A 10,789-nucleotide genomic window follows, 5' to 3' on the forward strand; every position below is an offset into this window, starting at 1 on the left:
GTGAGGGATAAATAAAATCAGGATTTTGTTAACTAGGAGGAATGGGTTACGGCTGCTGGCACTTTACCCTGTTATCCCTTCTTTTATTCACAGACATTGAACTCATCTCCAGTTTGCATTTTACAAAGCACAGGCCCTCTTGAACATGTGCATAGCCATAAGAGTTTCTCTAGGGTATATACTATCTACAGTGGGATTTAGCTGAATAATGGTGTACCCATATTTTCAGGATTTTTACTGTAAAATTTTCCAAATGTGCCCCAAACTAGAAAGTATAACAAACCCCATGTGTCCATCCCCTAAATTCATTTAACCATAGAGTTGTTTCATCCACCCCTTCCCTCCGTTGTATATTTTGCTGGAGTATTTTAAAGCAAATCCCGAACATTGTACCATTCACCTCTAAACACTTCAGTATGCAACTCAAAAAGAAATCTTTAAATATTTTCTTGTGTGACCACAATGCCATTATCACATCTAACAAAATGCAAATAATTATTTAATATTATTCAATTACCCAGCCATACTCAAATTTCCTCGATTGTAATAAAAATTCTTTTTGTAATTTCTGTTTAGAATCAAGATCAAACAGGATCCATTTTATTTGGTTGTTATGTCTCTTGTGTTTCTCATAAGTCTTTCAAGTCTTATGTTTCTCTTAATCTAGAACAGTCCCCTCCCCTTTTATTTTTCCTTTCATTGACTTGCTGATGAAATTAGAGTCTAATATAAAGTCCCTCTTTTGACATCTTGTGTATTGCTTCCTTGTGGACTGCATCCTTTACGCTCAATATTTACTGTGGACTAGGGATCAGTTTTAAAGGTTTGATTGCGTTATTATAATTATTTTTTAAAGATTTTATTTTATTTTTTATTCTTAAAGATTTTATTTATTTATTTGACAGACAGAGATCACAAGTAGGCAGAGAGGCAGGCAGAGAGAGAGCGGAGGAGGCAGGCTCCCCACTGAGCAGGGAGCCTGATGTGGGGCTCGATCTCAGGACCCTGGGATCATGACCGGAGCTGAAGGCAGAGGCTTAACCCAATAAGCCACCCAGGTGCCCCTAAAGATTTTATTTTATTTTTTTTTTAAAGATTTTATTTATTTATTTGACAGAGAGAAATCACAAGTAGATGGAGAGGCAGGCAGAGAGAGAGAGAGAGGGAAGCAGGCTCCCTGCCGAGCAGAGAGCCCGATGCGGGACTCGATCCCAGGACCCTGAGATCATGACCTGAGCCGAAGGCAGCGGCTTAACCCACTGAGCCACCCAGGCGCCCAAGATTTTATTTTTAAGTAATCTCTACCCCCAGCATGGGGTTCAAATTCACAACCCCCAAATCAGGACTTGCATGTTCCACTGACTGAACCACAGGTGCCCCGGTTTGATTTCATTATGACTTAAATTTTTTTTCCTGATAATCCTCACTAAACGGGGCTGTGTACTTTCTGTACCCACATCAGGAGGCATGGGATGCTGGTTTCCTCACTTTTTGTAACTTTAAGATTGATCATTGAGTTTGGTTGGTGACGACCTGTTTTTATACATTTCCTATCAGTTTTTCTTGTAGTTGTTTTAGCAGCATTAATGACTAGTGCCTGAATCAGTTATTTCACTAATGGTTGAAACAAATTTCTAACTTGGATATGACTGTATTTGTTAACTAGAATCAGGGCTAAGCAAGTACCTCCTTAAATTTTCTACCTTAGGCCATAGATTCACCTTTCCTTTGTCCCAGCCCTATCTAGAATTCTTCTGTACTGAAACAGTTTCCCTTATCCATCAGCTATTAGGTTATACTGGTTTTATTTGTATTAGAAAAGCAGAAATGTTTAGTTCTTTTCCGATAATTAACAATTTTCAGAGGAATAAGTTGATGGCCTGGCTATATCCAGGACTATTTCCTTTCTAAAAAAATTATTCTGAACTCATGACGTTTTATATATTCAATAAGTTTTAATCAACTTCAGTCCTTACCCTTTTTGAAATTAAAATTATTCCATGTGTGCCTGTGGAAGCGCACACAACCCCAATGTTTTGTTTTCTTTTTAATTCTACCACTCATTTAATCCCTTATTTAGCTGTTGTTATATTTGTGTTTTAGATATACCCTCATGTTCTCTAGTATCTTTGCTCATCCTTGCTTCCTTTTTAAAGAAATAGTTATATTGAGATATAATTCATATATCATACAATTTATCCACTTATAGTGTACAATTTGGTGGTTTTAGTATCTCACAAAGTTGTGCAACCATCACCATTATATAATTCCAGAACATTTTATCACTTCCTAAAGAAACGCTGCATGCATCACTGGTTCTCTCCTGGTCTCCCATGTCCGGCTCCTGGCAATCACTAACCTGCTTTCTGTCTCAAATTACTATTTGGGGATTGCCTCTTCTGGATACCTCACACAAAGAGAATCATAAAATGTATGCCATCTGTGACTGACTTTTTTCACTTAACATGTTTTTAAAATCTGTCTGCTATTGTAGCATATATCAGCACTCCATTCCTTTTCATGGCTGACTAATATTCCCTTGTTTGTGAATACTGCATTTTGCTTATTAATTCATCAAGTGATGGCCATTTGGGTTATTTCCACTTTGAGGATGTTAAGAATAAGGATACTTTACCCATTTTATTTTATTTTTAACTTTTTTCAAATAATTTCCACGCCCAACATGGGGCTCTAATTCATGATCCTGACATCAGGAGTCATGTGTTCTACCAACTAAACCAGCCAGGTGCTCCTCTTTGTCCATTTTAAAGTTCTTAATTTTAAGAATTTAATTTTTAGGGGGGCCTGGTGGCTCAGTGGGTTAAAGCCTCTGCCTTCGGCTCAGGTTATGATCCCAGGGTCCTGGGATCGAGCCCTGCATCAGGCTCTCTGTTCAGTGGGAGAGCCTGCTTCCCCTCCTTCTCTCTCTGTCTATCTCTCTTCTTGCTTGTGATCTCTGTCTGTCAAATAAGTAAATAAATAAAAATCTTAAAAAAAAAAAAGAATTTAATTTTTAGGGCGCCTGGGTGGCTCAGTGGGTTAAAGCCGCTGCCTTCAGCTCAGGTCATGATCTCACGGTCCTGCAATCGAGTCCCGCATCGGGCTCTCTGCTCAGCAGGGAGACTGCTACCCCCTCTCTCTCTGCCTGTCTCTCTGCATACTTGTGATCTCCCTCTGTGTGTCAAATAAATAAATAAAATCTTTAAAATAAAATAATATTTAATATTTTATTTATTTATTTATTATATATTATTTTAAAGATTTATTTGTTATTTTAGAGAGAGAGAGCATGGGGGGAGGATAGAGAGAACCTCTAGCCAATTTCTCTCTGAACACAGAGCCCAATGACATGGGGCTAGATCCCATGACCCTGAGATCATGACCTGAGCCTAAACCAAGAGTCAGTCACTAAACCAACTAAGCCACCCAGGCACGCCATTTATACTTTAGTTTAAAAAATTTTTGCTTTCCTTTCATCTGGAACAGCCATCATCCAGTAATTCACCAAAATGACCAACACAAAGGGAAAAAGGAGAAGTGCCCACTATATGTTTTCTAGGCCTTTTAGAAAACATGGAGTTATTCCTTTGGCCACATATATGGGAATCTACGAGAAAGATGATATTGGGGACATGAAGAAAATGGACACTGTTCTAAAAGGCATGTCCCACAAATGTCACCATGACAAACTGGAAGAGTCTACAATGCTACTCAACATGCTATTGGCATTGTTGTAAACAAACAAATTAAGGGCAAGATTCTTGCCAAGAGTATTAATGTATGCATTGAGCATATTAAACACTCAAAGAGCTGAGATAGCTTCCTGGAACGTGTGAAGGAATAAGACCAGAAAAAGAAGGAAGCCAAAGAGAAAGGTACTTGAGTTCAATTGAAGTGCCAGCCTGCCCCACCCAGAGAAACACATTTTGTGAGAACCAGTGGAAAGGAGCCTGAACTGCTAGCCTGAACCCATTCCCTACGAATTTGTGGCATGATATATGTAAAGAAAATAAAAAACCTCAAGACAGTGTTAAAAAAATATTTAAAGATTTATTTAAGGGGTGCCTTGGTGGTTCAATCATTAAGTGCCTGCCTTCAGTTTAGGTCATGATCTCCGTGTCCTGGGATTAAGCCCTGCATCAGGCTCCCTGCTGGGCAGGAGGCCTGCCTCTCCTTCTCCCACTCCCCCCGCTTGTGTTCCCTCTTTCTCTGTCAAATAAATAAATAAAATCTTTAAAAAAATAAAAAAATAAAGAAAGAAATCGTGAGAAAGGGGGAGGAGCAGCAGGAGAGGGAGGGACAGAATCTGAAGCCGACTCCCTGCTCAGTTCAGAGCCTAATGCAGGGCTTGATCCCACAACCCCAAGATCATGACCTTAGCCAAAACTAAGAGTTAGTTGCTTAATCAGCTGAGCTACCCAGGGGTCTCTTAAAATTTTTAATGTAATCTCAACCCCCAATGTGGGGCTCAAACTCATGACCTTGAGATCAAGAATCTTATGTTCTTCTCCAAAGTAGATACCCAAATTGGCCAATAGACATATGAAAAAGTGTTCAACATCAGTTGGCATCAGGGAAATAAAAATCAAAACCACAATGAGATACCACCTCACAGTAGTCAGAATGGTTAAAATTAACTAGTCAGAAAATGAGAGATGTTGACGAGGATGCAGAGAAAGGGGAACCCTCCTACACTGTTGGTGGGAATGCAAACTGGTGCAACCACTCTGGAAAACAGTATGTAGGTTCCTCAAAAAGTTGAAAATAGAGTTAGCTACTCTATGGCCCCCACAATTGCACTACTGGGTATTTACCCCCAAAATACAAATGTAGTGATCCAAAGGGCCACGTGCACCCAAAAGTTTATATGAACAGTGTCCACAATAGCCGAACTATGGAAAGAGCCTAGATGTCCATAGACAGTTGAATGGATAAAGATGTGGTTCATATACACAATGAAATATTAAGCAGCCATCAAAAAACTGAAATCTTGCCATTTGAAATGACATGGATGGAACTAGAAGGTATTATGCTAAGCGAAATAAGTTAATCAGAAAAAGACAATTACATGATCTTATTGATACATGGAATTTGAGAAGCAAGGCAGAGGCTCATAGGGGAAGAGAGGGGAAAATGGAACAAGATGAAACCAGACAGGGAGACAAACCACAAAAGACTCAGTCTCAGGAAACAAACTGAAGGTTGCTGGAGGGGAGGTGGGTAGGGGGATAAGGTGGCTGGGTGGTAGACATTGGGAAGGGTATGTGTTGTGGCAAACGCTGTATGTTGTGTAAGACTGATGAATCACAGACCTGTATCCCTGAAATAAATAATACATTAAATGTTAGTAATAATAAATAACTAAATAAATAAACCCTAGACACATGGGTTTGTTTCTGGGCTCTCACTTCTATTTATTGATTTTTATGTCTAATCTTAAGCCAGTATCATACTGTCTTGATTACCATTACTTTGTAGTGTATTTTGAAATGAGGAAATGTGAATCCTCCATGTTTGTTCTTTTTTAAGATTGTTTTGAGCTTTTCAGAAGCTCTTATAATATGATGTGCAGTTTAGAATCAGGTTGTAAATTTCTACAAAGTCACCTGGGATTCTGATAGAGAATGCATTGAATCTGTAGATCAATTTGGGGAGTACTGCCACCTTTATAACATTGTCTTCTGATCTTCTGATATATAAAAATATGGAATTTTTTCAATTTATTTAGATATCTTATGATTTTTTCAGCAATGTTTTATAGTATTCAACATATAATATATTTGTTTTGTGACTAGGTTTCTAAGAGTTATCTTCTTTTTTTTTTTTTTTTTTTTTTTTTTTTAAAGATTTTATTTACTTGACAGAGAGGGAGAGAGAGAGTACAAATGGGCAGAGCAGCAGGAGAGGGAAAGGGAGAAACAGGCTCTTTGCTGAGCAGGGAGTCTGATGCAGGGCTCGATCGTAGGATCCTGGGATCATGACCTGAGCCAAAGGCAGACATTTAACTGACTAAGCCACGCAGGCAACCAAGTTGTATTCTTTTCGATGCTATTTCAAATGAAATTATTTTATTAATTTCATTTTCAGATTGTTCATCGAAAGTATATAGAAAAAAATTGATCTTGTTTTCTGTAGCCTTGATGAAAATAGAACTGTTTCTTATCTCTAATAGTTTTTCAGGTAATTCCTTAGGATTTTTTCTATTTAAGGCCACATCATCTGTGGGTAGAGATAATTTTACTTCTTCCCTTCCATCTGGATGCCTTCTTTTATCCTTGACCAATTTCCTTGACTAGAAACTTCTATTACAACCTTGAACAGAAATAACAAGGTGGACATCCTAGTCTTATTCCTGATTTTAGGGGGAAAACATCCAGTCTTTCTTTCTTTCTTTTTTTTAAAGATTTTATTTATTTGTTTGTCAGAGAACACAAGCAAGGGGAGCAGCAGAGGGAAAAGCAGGCTCCCCACCAAGCAGGATGCCTGATGTGGCATTCTATCCCAGGACCCAGGGATCATGACCTGAGCTGAAGGTAGACACTTAACCAACTGAGCCACCCAGGTGTCCCAAAATCCAGTCTTCTGCCATTAAATATGTAAGTTGTTAAATATGTTAGTTGTGAGTTTTTATAGATACTCTTTTTAGACAAGATTTAATTTAATTTATTTATTTGAGGGAGAGAGAATGAGGGAGAGAGAGCATGAGAAAGGAGAGGGTCAGAGGGAGAAGAGCCCAATGTGGGACTCGATCCTGGTACTCCAGGATCATGACCCGAGCCAAAGGCAGTCACTCAAACAACTGAGCCACCCAGGTGCCCTATAGATACTCTTTTGTCAGGTTCCTTTCTGTCCCTGTTTGTTGAAGTTTGTTGCGTGTTTTGTTTTCCTGACAAGGTGTTGAATTTCATCGAACACTTTTTTGTGTCTATTGAGGTGATCATGTGATTATTTTTTCATTTTAGTGATATGATGCATTAAAATAATAAATAAATAAAATAATTATATTAAACCAAACTCACATTCCTTGGATAAATCTCTCTTGGTCATGGTGCACCATTTTTATATATTGCCACTTGGTTTGCTAGTATTTGAGGGGCTATGTTTTTCTCTTCATGCACTTTAATTCCTACTTTTAGGTTTTAAATTCACCAATAAAGAATGAACCTGTAAAACCCTAGGCAACCCACCCCTGACTGCAGTAACGGCAAAACCCCAGGCCATGTTCTCTGTACCCCTGATCTCACTGTATAGCCCTGGATGAGCCATGTACCAACCCTCCAGGACTTGTCAGTAATAAACCTTATTTTTTTCCCCCAGCATTTCCTCATGGCTGTTGCTGACTTGCATCTTGTAGTCGTAAGAACCACAGGAGCTGGTCTGGCCTCCACACAGGGGAAATGGCATTGCCCCCAGGCATGTCTAGCCAGGACCTTCTCTCTCTATAGGTTGGCACTAACATGAAATAAATGGCTACTGGGAAGCTTTGGTTTGTTAACTCTGACATCTGGTTGCTCTCACGTGCAGTATGTGTTGCCTGTTTTTTTGTTTTTGTTTTTTTTGTTTCAGTGTTAAGTCATGCTTTCTTGTTTCTTTGCATGTACCGTAATTTTTTTTCTTTTGGTCAGAAACTGGACATTTCCGATAATATCGTAGTAACCCTTCCAATAGGGCTTGCTGTTGTTACTTGCTTGTTTATTTGTTTAGTGACTGGCTGCATCATTTTAGCATACTCTCCTCTCTCTCCACCCTCCCTTCACCTGTGGTAAACCTCTAATGTTGCCCTCATTGTCCCTAGTCACTCTGGGATGTGGACGTTTTGGCGGGGCTTGCTTTAATATCTCTTCCTTGGACCGCACTGCTGTTAGACTCCACTAAATTGCCCACTGGTTACTCTATTATTTTTGACAAAGGCCTGGTGCAAAAATTGCTCTCCAGACGAAACCAGTGCAATTCAGGCTCCTTTGACAGAATAGAATTGTTTTTTAAAGACTTTGTTTATTGTGGGATACCTGGGTGGCTCAGTTGGTTAAGCGTCTGCCTTCAGCTTGGGTCATGATCCCAGGGTTCTGGGATCAAGCCCATATTGGGCTCCCTGCTCGGTTGGGAGCCCACTTCCCCCTCTGCCTCTGCCCTTCTCCCTTGTGCTCTCTCTCTCTGTCTCTGTCTCGCAGAAAAATAAGTAATTCAAATCCTTTTTTTTCCCCAAGATTTTACTTACTTATTTATTTTTAAAGAGAGAGAGAGGGAGAATGTGCTGAGGGAGGAGCAGAAGGAGAGAGAGGATCTCAAGCGGACTCCGCACCAAGCGCAGAGGACTGAGCCAACAGAAGGCTTGACCTCAAGCCCCTAAGAGCATGACCTGAGCTGAAGTAAAGAGCCAGACACTCAACCTACTGAGCCATCCAGGTGCCCAGACAGAATGGTTTTTTGAGAGCGGTATTTGAGTTTATTGTGATCCCAGATAGGCTCTTCCCTGCTCCCTTTCCCAGGTTTTCTAGCTGACCTATACGTTGCCTGTATATCTAATAAATATGTCATTCTCCTTTTAGTTGCCTGTCACCACAATCTCCACTGTTTTTGAGAGAACCCTCAAGCTTGAACTTCTCCGCATGGATAGCAGATGAAGTCAGTGCCTTTGGGAAGAGAGTAAGAGCTTTCTTTTTCATCCTGCTTCTTTCCTTAGGCAAAATCTCTGAGCCATTACTCCAAAGGGGGGATAGGAGACAGTGGCACACTTCTCTCCCAGTGTTGCTCTTGCCATAGGAATTGAGCACTCAGTAGAGAGGGGGTAGTAACATCACATCTTCCTGGCTTGCCTCTTCTGGCTTGAAACCACTGCCTGGTGAGCAGAGGTGAGGACAATCAGAGCTGTGGACTCCAGAGGTACCACATCCAGGGTAGAGCCTCAGTCCTGTGAATGAGAACTGGGCAGAAGAAAGGAGCCCTCATTTCTCAGTGACACTCACAAGAAGTAAGCCTCCACAAAAGATTGAGGGGGACCAGACAGAAATGTTGATCCTGCTGCGTGTAGGAAATAGCCCTCCAACTGGGGGGAGAGGGAGTGCTGTGTTCTTTCTTGGCTGTACTGGTCCTGAGTGTTCATCTTGCTGAGTGGGAGTGGGGTAAGGAGGAGTAGGTCTCAGCTTAAATACCATAAACTCTTAGTAGTTGTACTGAATTTTAGTAGTTTTTGTTTTGTTTTGTTTTAGTAAATTAATTTCTTTCTTTCTAGTAAGTTTTTTTTTTTTACAGGCTATACATCCTAGAGACAATTTCTAGAGATTTAATTTTTATTTTATTTATTTTAAGATTTTAAAAATTTATTTGAGAGAGACAGAGATAGTGACAGACAGCACAAGCAGGGAGGAGAGGGAGAAGCAGGCTCTCCCACTAAGCAGGGAGCCCAACATGGAACTCAATCTCGGGACCCTGACACCATGACTTGATCCGAAGGCAGACACTTCACCGACTGAGCCACCCAGGTGCTCCATTTCTAGAGATTTTAAATGATTTTGTTTTTTTCTTTTTCAACAAGAACAAGTTTTTTATTTGTTCATTTTGAGCACGTAAAGTATTCCTTGATGACATCCTTGGTCGGAGACTCTGCCATAAGCACCATACAACTCCAACGAAACACTTTGTGGGGTTTTCCCTCTTTGTCAACTTTGCAGAGGCCTACCCATCTACCCACCCCCCTAGGCTCTTGTCATTGGCCTTAATGAGATTGATTTGGTGGTTAGCACCAAAGGCCTCCACCAAGCTGACAGACATAGCGTTATCGCAGCTGGATGCAAGTACACAAATGTGGGCTTGGAGCTTGTCTAAAGCTTTGGCTGCTTAGTGAATTCCACGTGCTAGGCTGTTGTGGAGGATGATGGTCTTTTGCACCTTTTGCAAAGGAGAGTCCCAACACCCTGGCAGTCCACTGCCAGCCGCCATGCCTCTCAGCCACTCAGCCATGGCAGTGGGTTACTGGTAGAGTCCAATCTGGAGCACACCTGAGCCTCCACCTCCCAGAGACTCGGTGGCAGTGGTGGGGAAAGACAAACACTGATTTTTTGCTTTCTTTTTAGCAAAATCTTCACTGGTTTCACTGGTGAATGGGTCTACAATGTCTTAATGTTGCTTGTGGAAATCTTCCCTTCCACTGTGGTTTCTTGCACTATACCTCCAATTTCGTAGTTTCCTTTCCTTATTCTAGAAGTCCAGAATATGTTTTTGTTATAATTTTGTTAAATTAATATTTGCTGAAGAAATGCAAGATGTCAGTGTTGCCATGGTTCAACAAAAGATTAGGAGGGAAATTGAAAGAGAGGATTATTACTCACAAGATCTGGAAGAAGTACACAGCATAGGGCAAGGGGCCACTTGAGCACTTGGGAAGGTCAAGGCAGGTGCAGGCAGAGAGGGAGAAAACCTGGGGCACATGCCTTTATCATTCTCCATGGGTAGGGAGGGCGTTGGGGATTCTGGGCTAAGGCTGGATTGGTCAATTCAAACCCAGAACTGTGTGGTCTGGGGAAGCTCCATGGGGAGCCTGCTTCTCTTTCTCCCTCTGCCTTCTGCTCTGCTTACTTGTGATCTCTCTCTCTCTCTGTCAAATAAATAAATAAAATATTAAAAAAAAAAAAAAAAAAGAAGGTGCACCTGGGTGGCTCAGTGGGTTAAGCCTCTGCCTTTGGCTCAGGTCATGATCTCAGAGTCCTGGGATTGAGGCCCATATCGGGCTCTCTGCTCAGTGGGGAGCCTGCTTCTCCCTCTCTCTGCCTGCTGCACTGCCTACTTGTGA

General features: G+C 40.9%; 2 pseudogenes; one reads left to right on the plus strand and one right to left on the minus strand.

Moving 5' to 3' along the window:
• The first annotated feature begins 3,506 nt into the window (after positions 1–3,506).
• Positions 3,507–3,995, plus strand: LOC106003894 (annotated as a pseudogene).
• A 5,558-nt stretch (positions 3,996–9,553) lies between these two features.
• Positions 9,554–9,960, minus strand: LOC101682574 (annotated as a pseudogene).
• Between the last annotated feature and the right edge of the window lie 829 nt (positions 9,961–10,789).

The sequence above is a fragment of the Mustela putorius genome, unplaced genomic scaffold, assembly GCF_011764305.1.
Source record: "Mustela putorius furo isolate JIRA1106 unplaced genomic scaffold, ASM1176430v1.1 tig00003834_pilon_pilon_pilon, whole genome shotgun sequence".
NCBI lineage: Eukaryota > Metazoa > Chordata > Mammalia > Carnivora > Mustelidae > Mustela > Mustela putorius.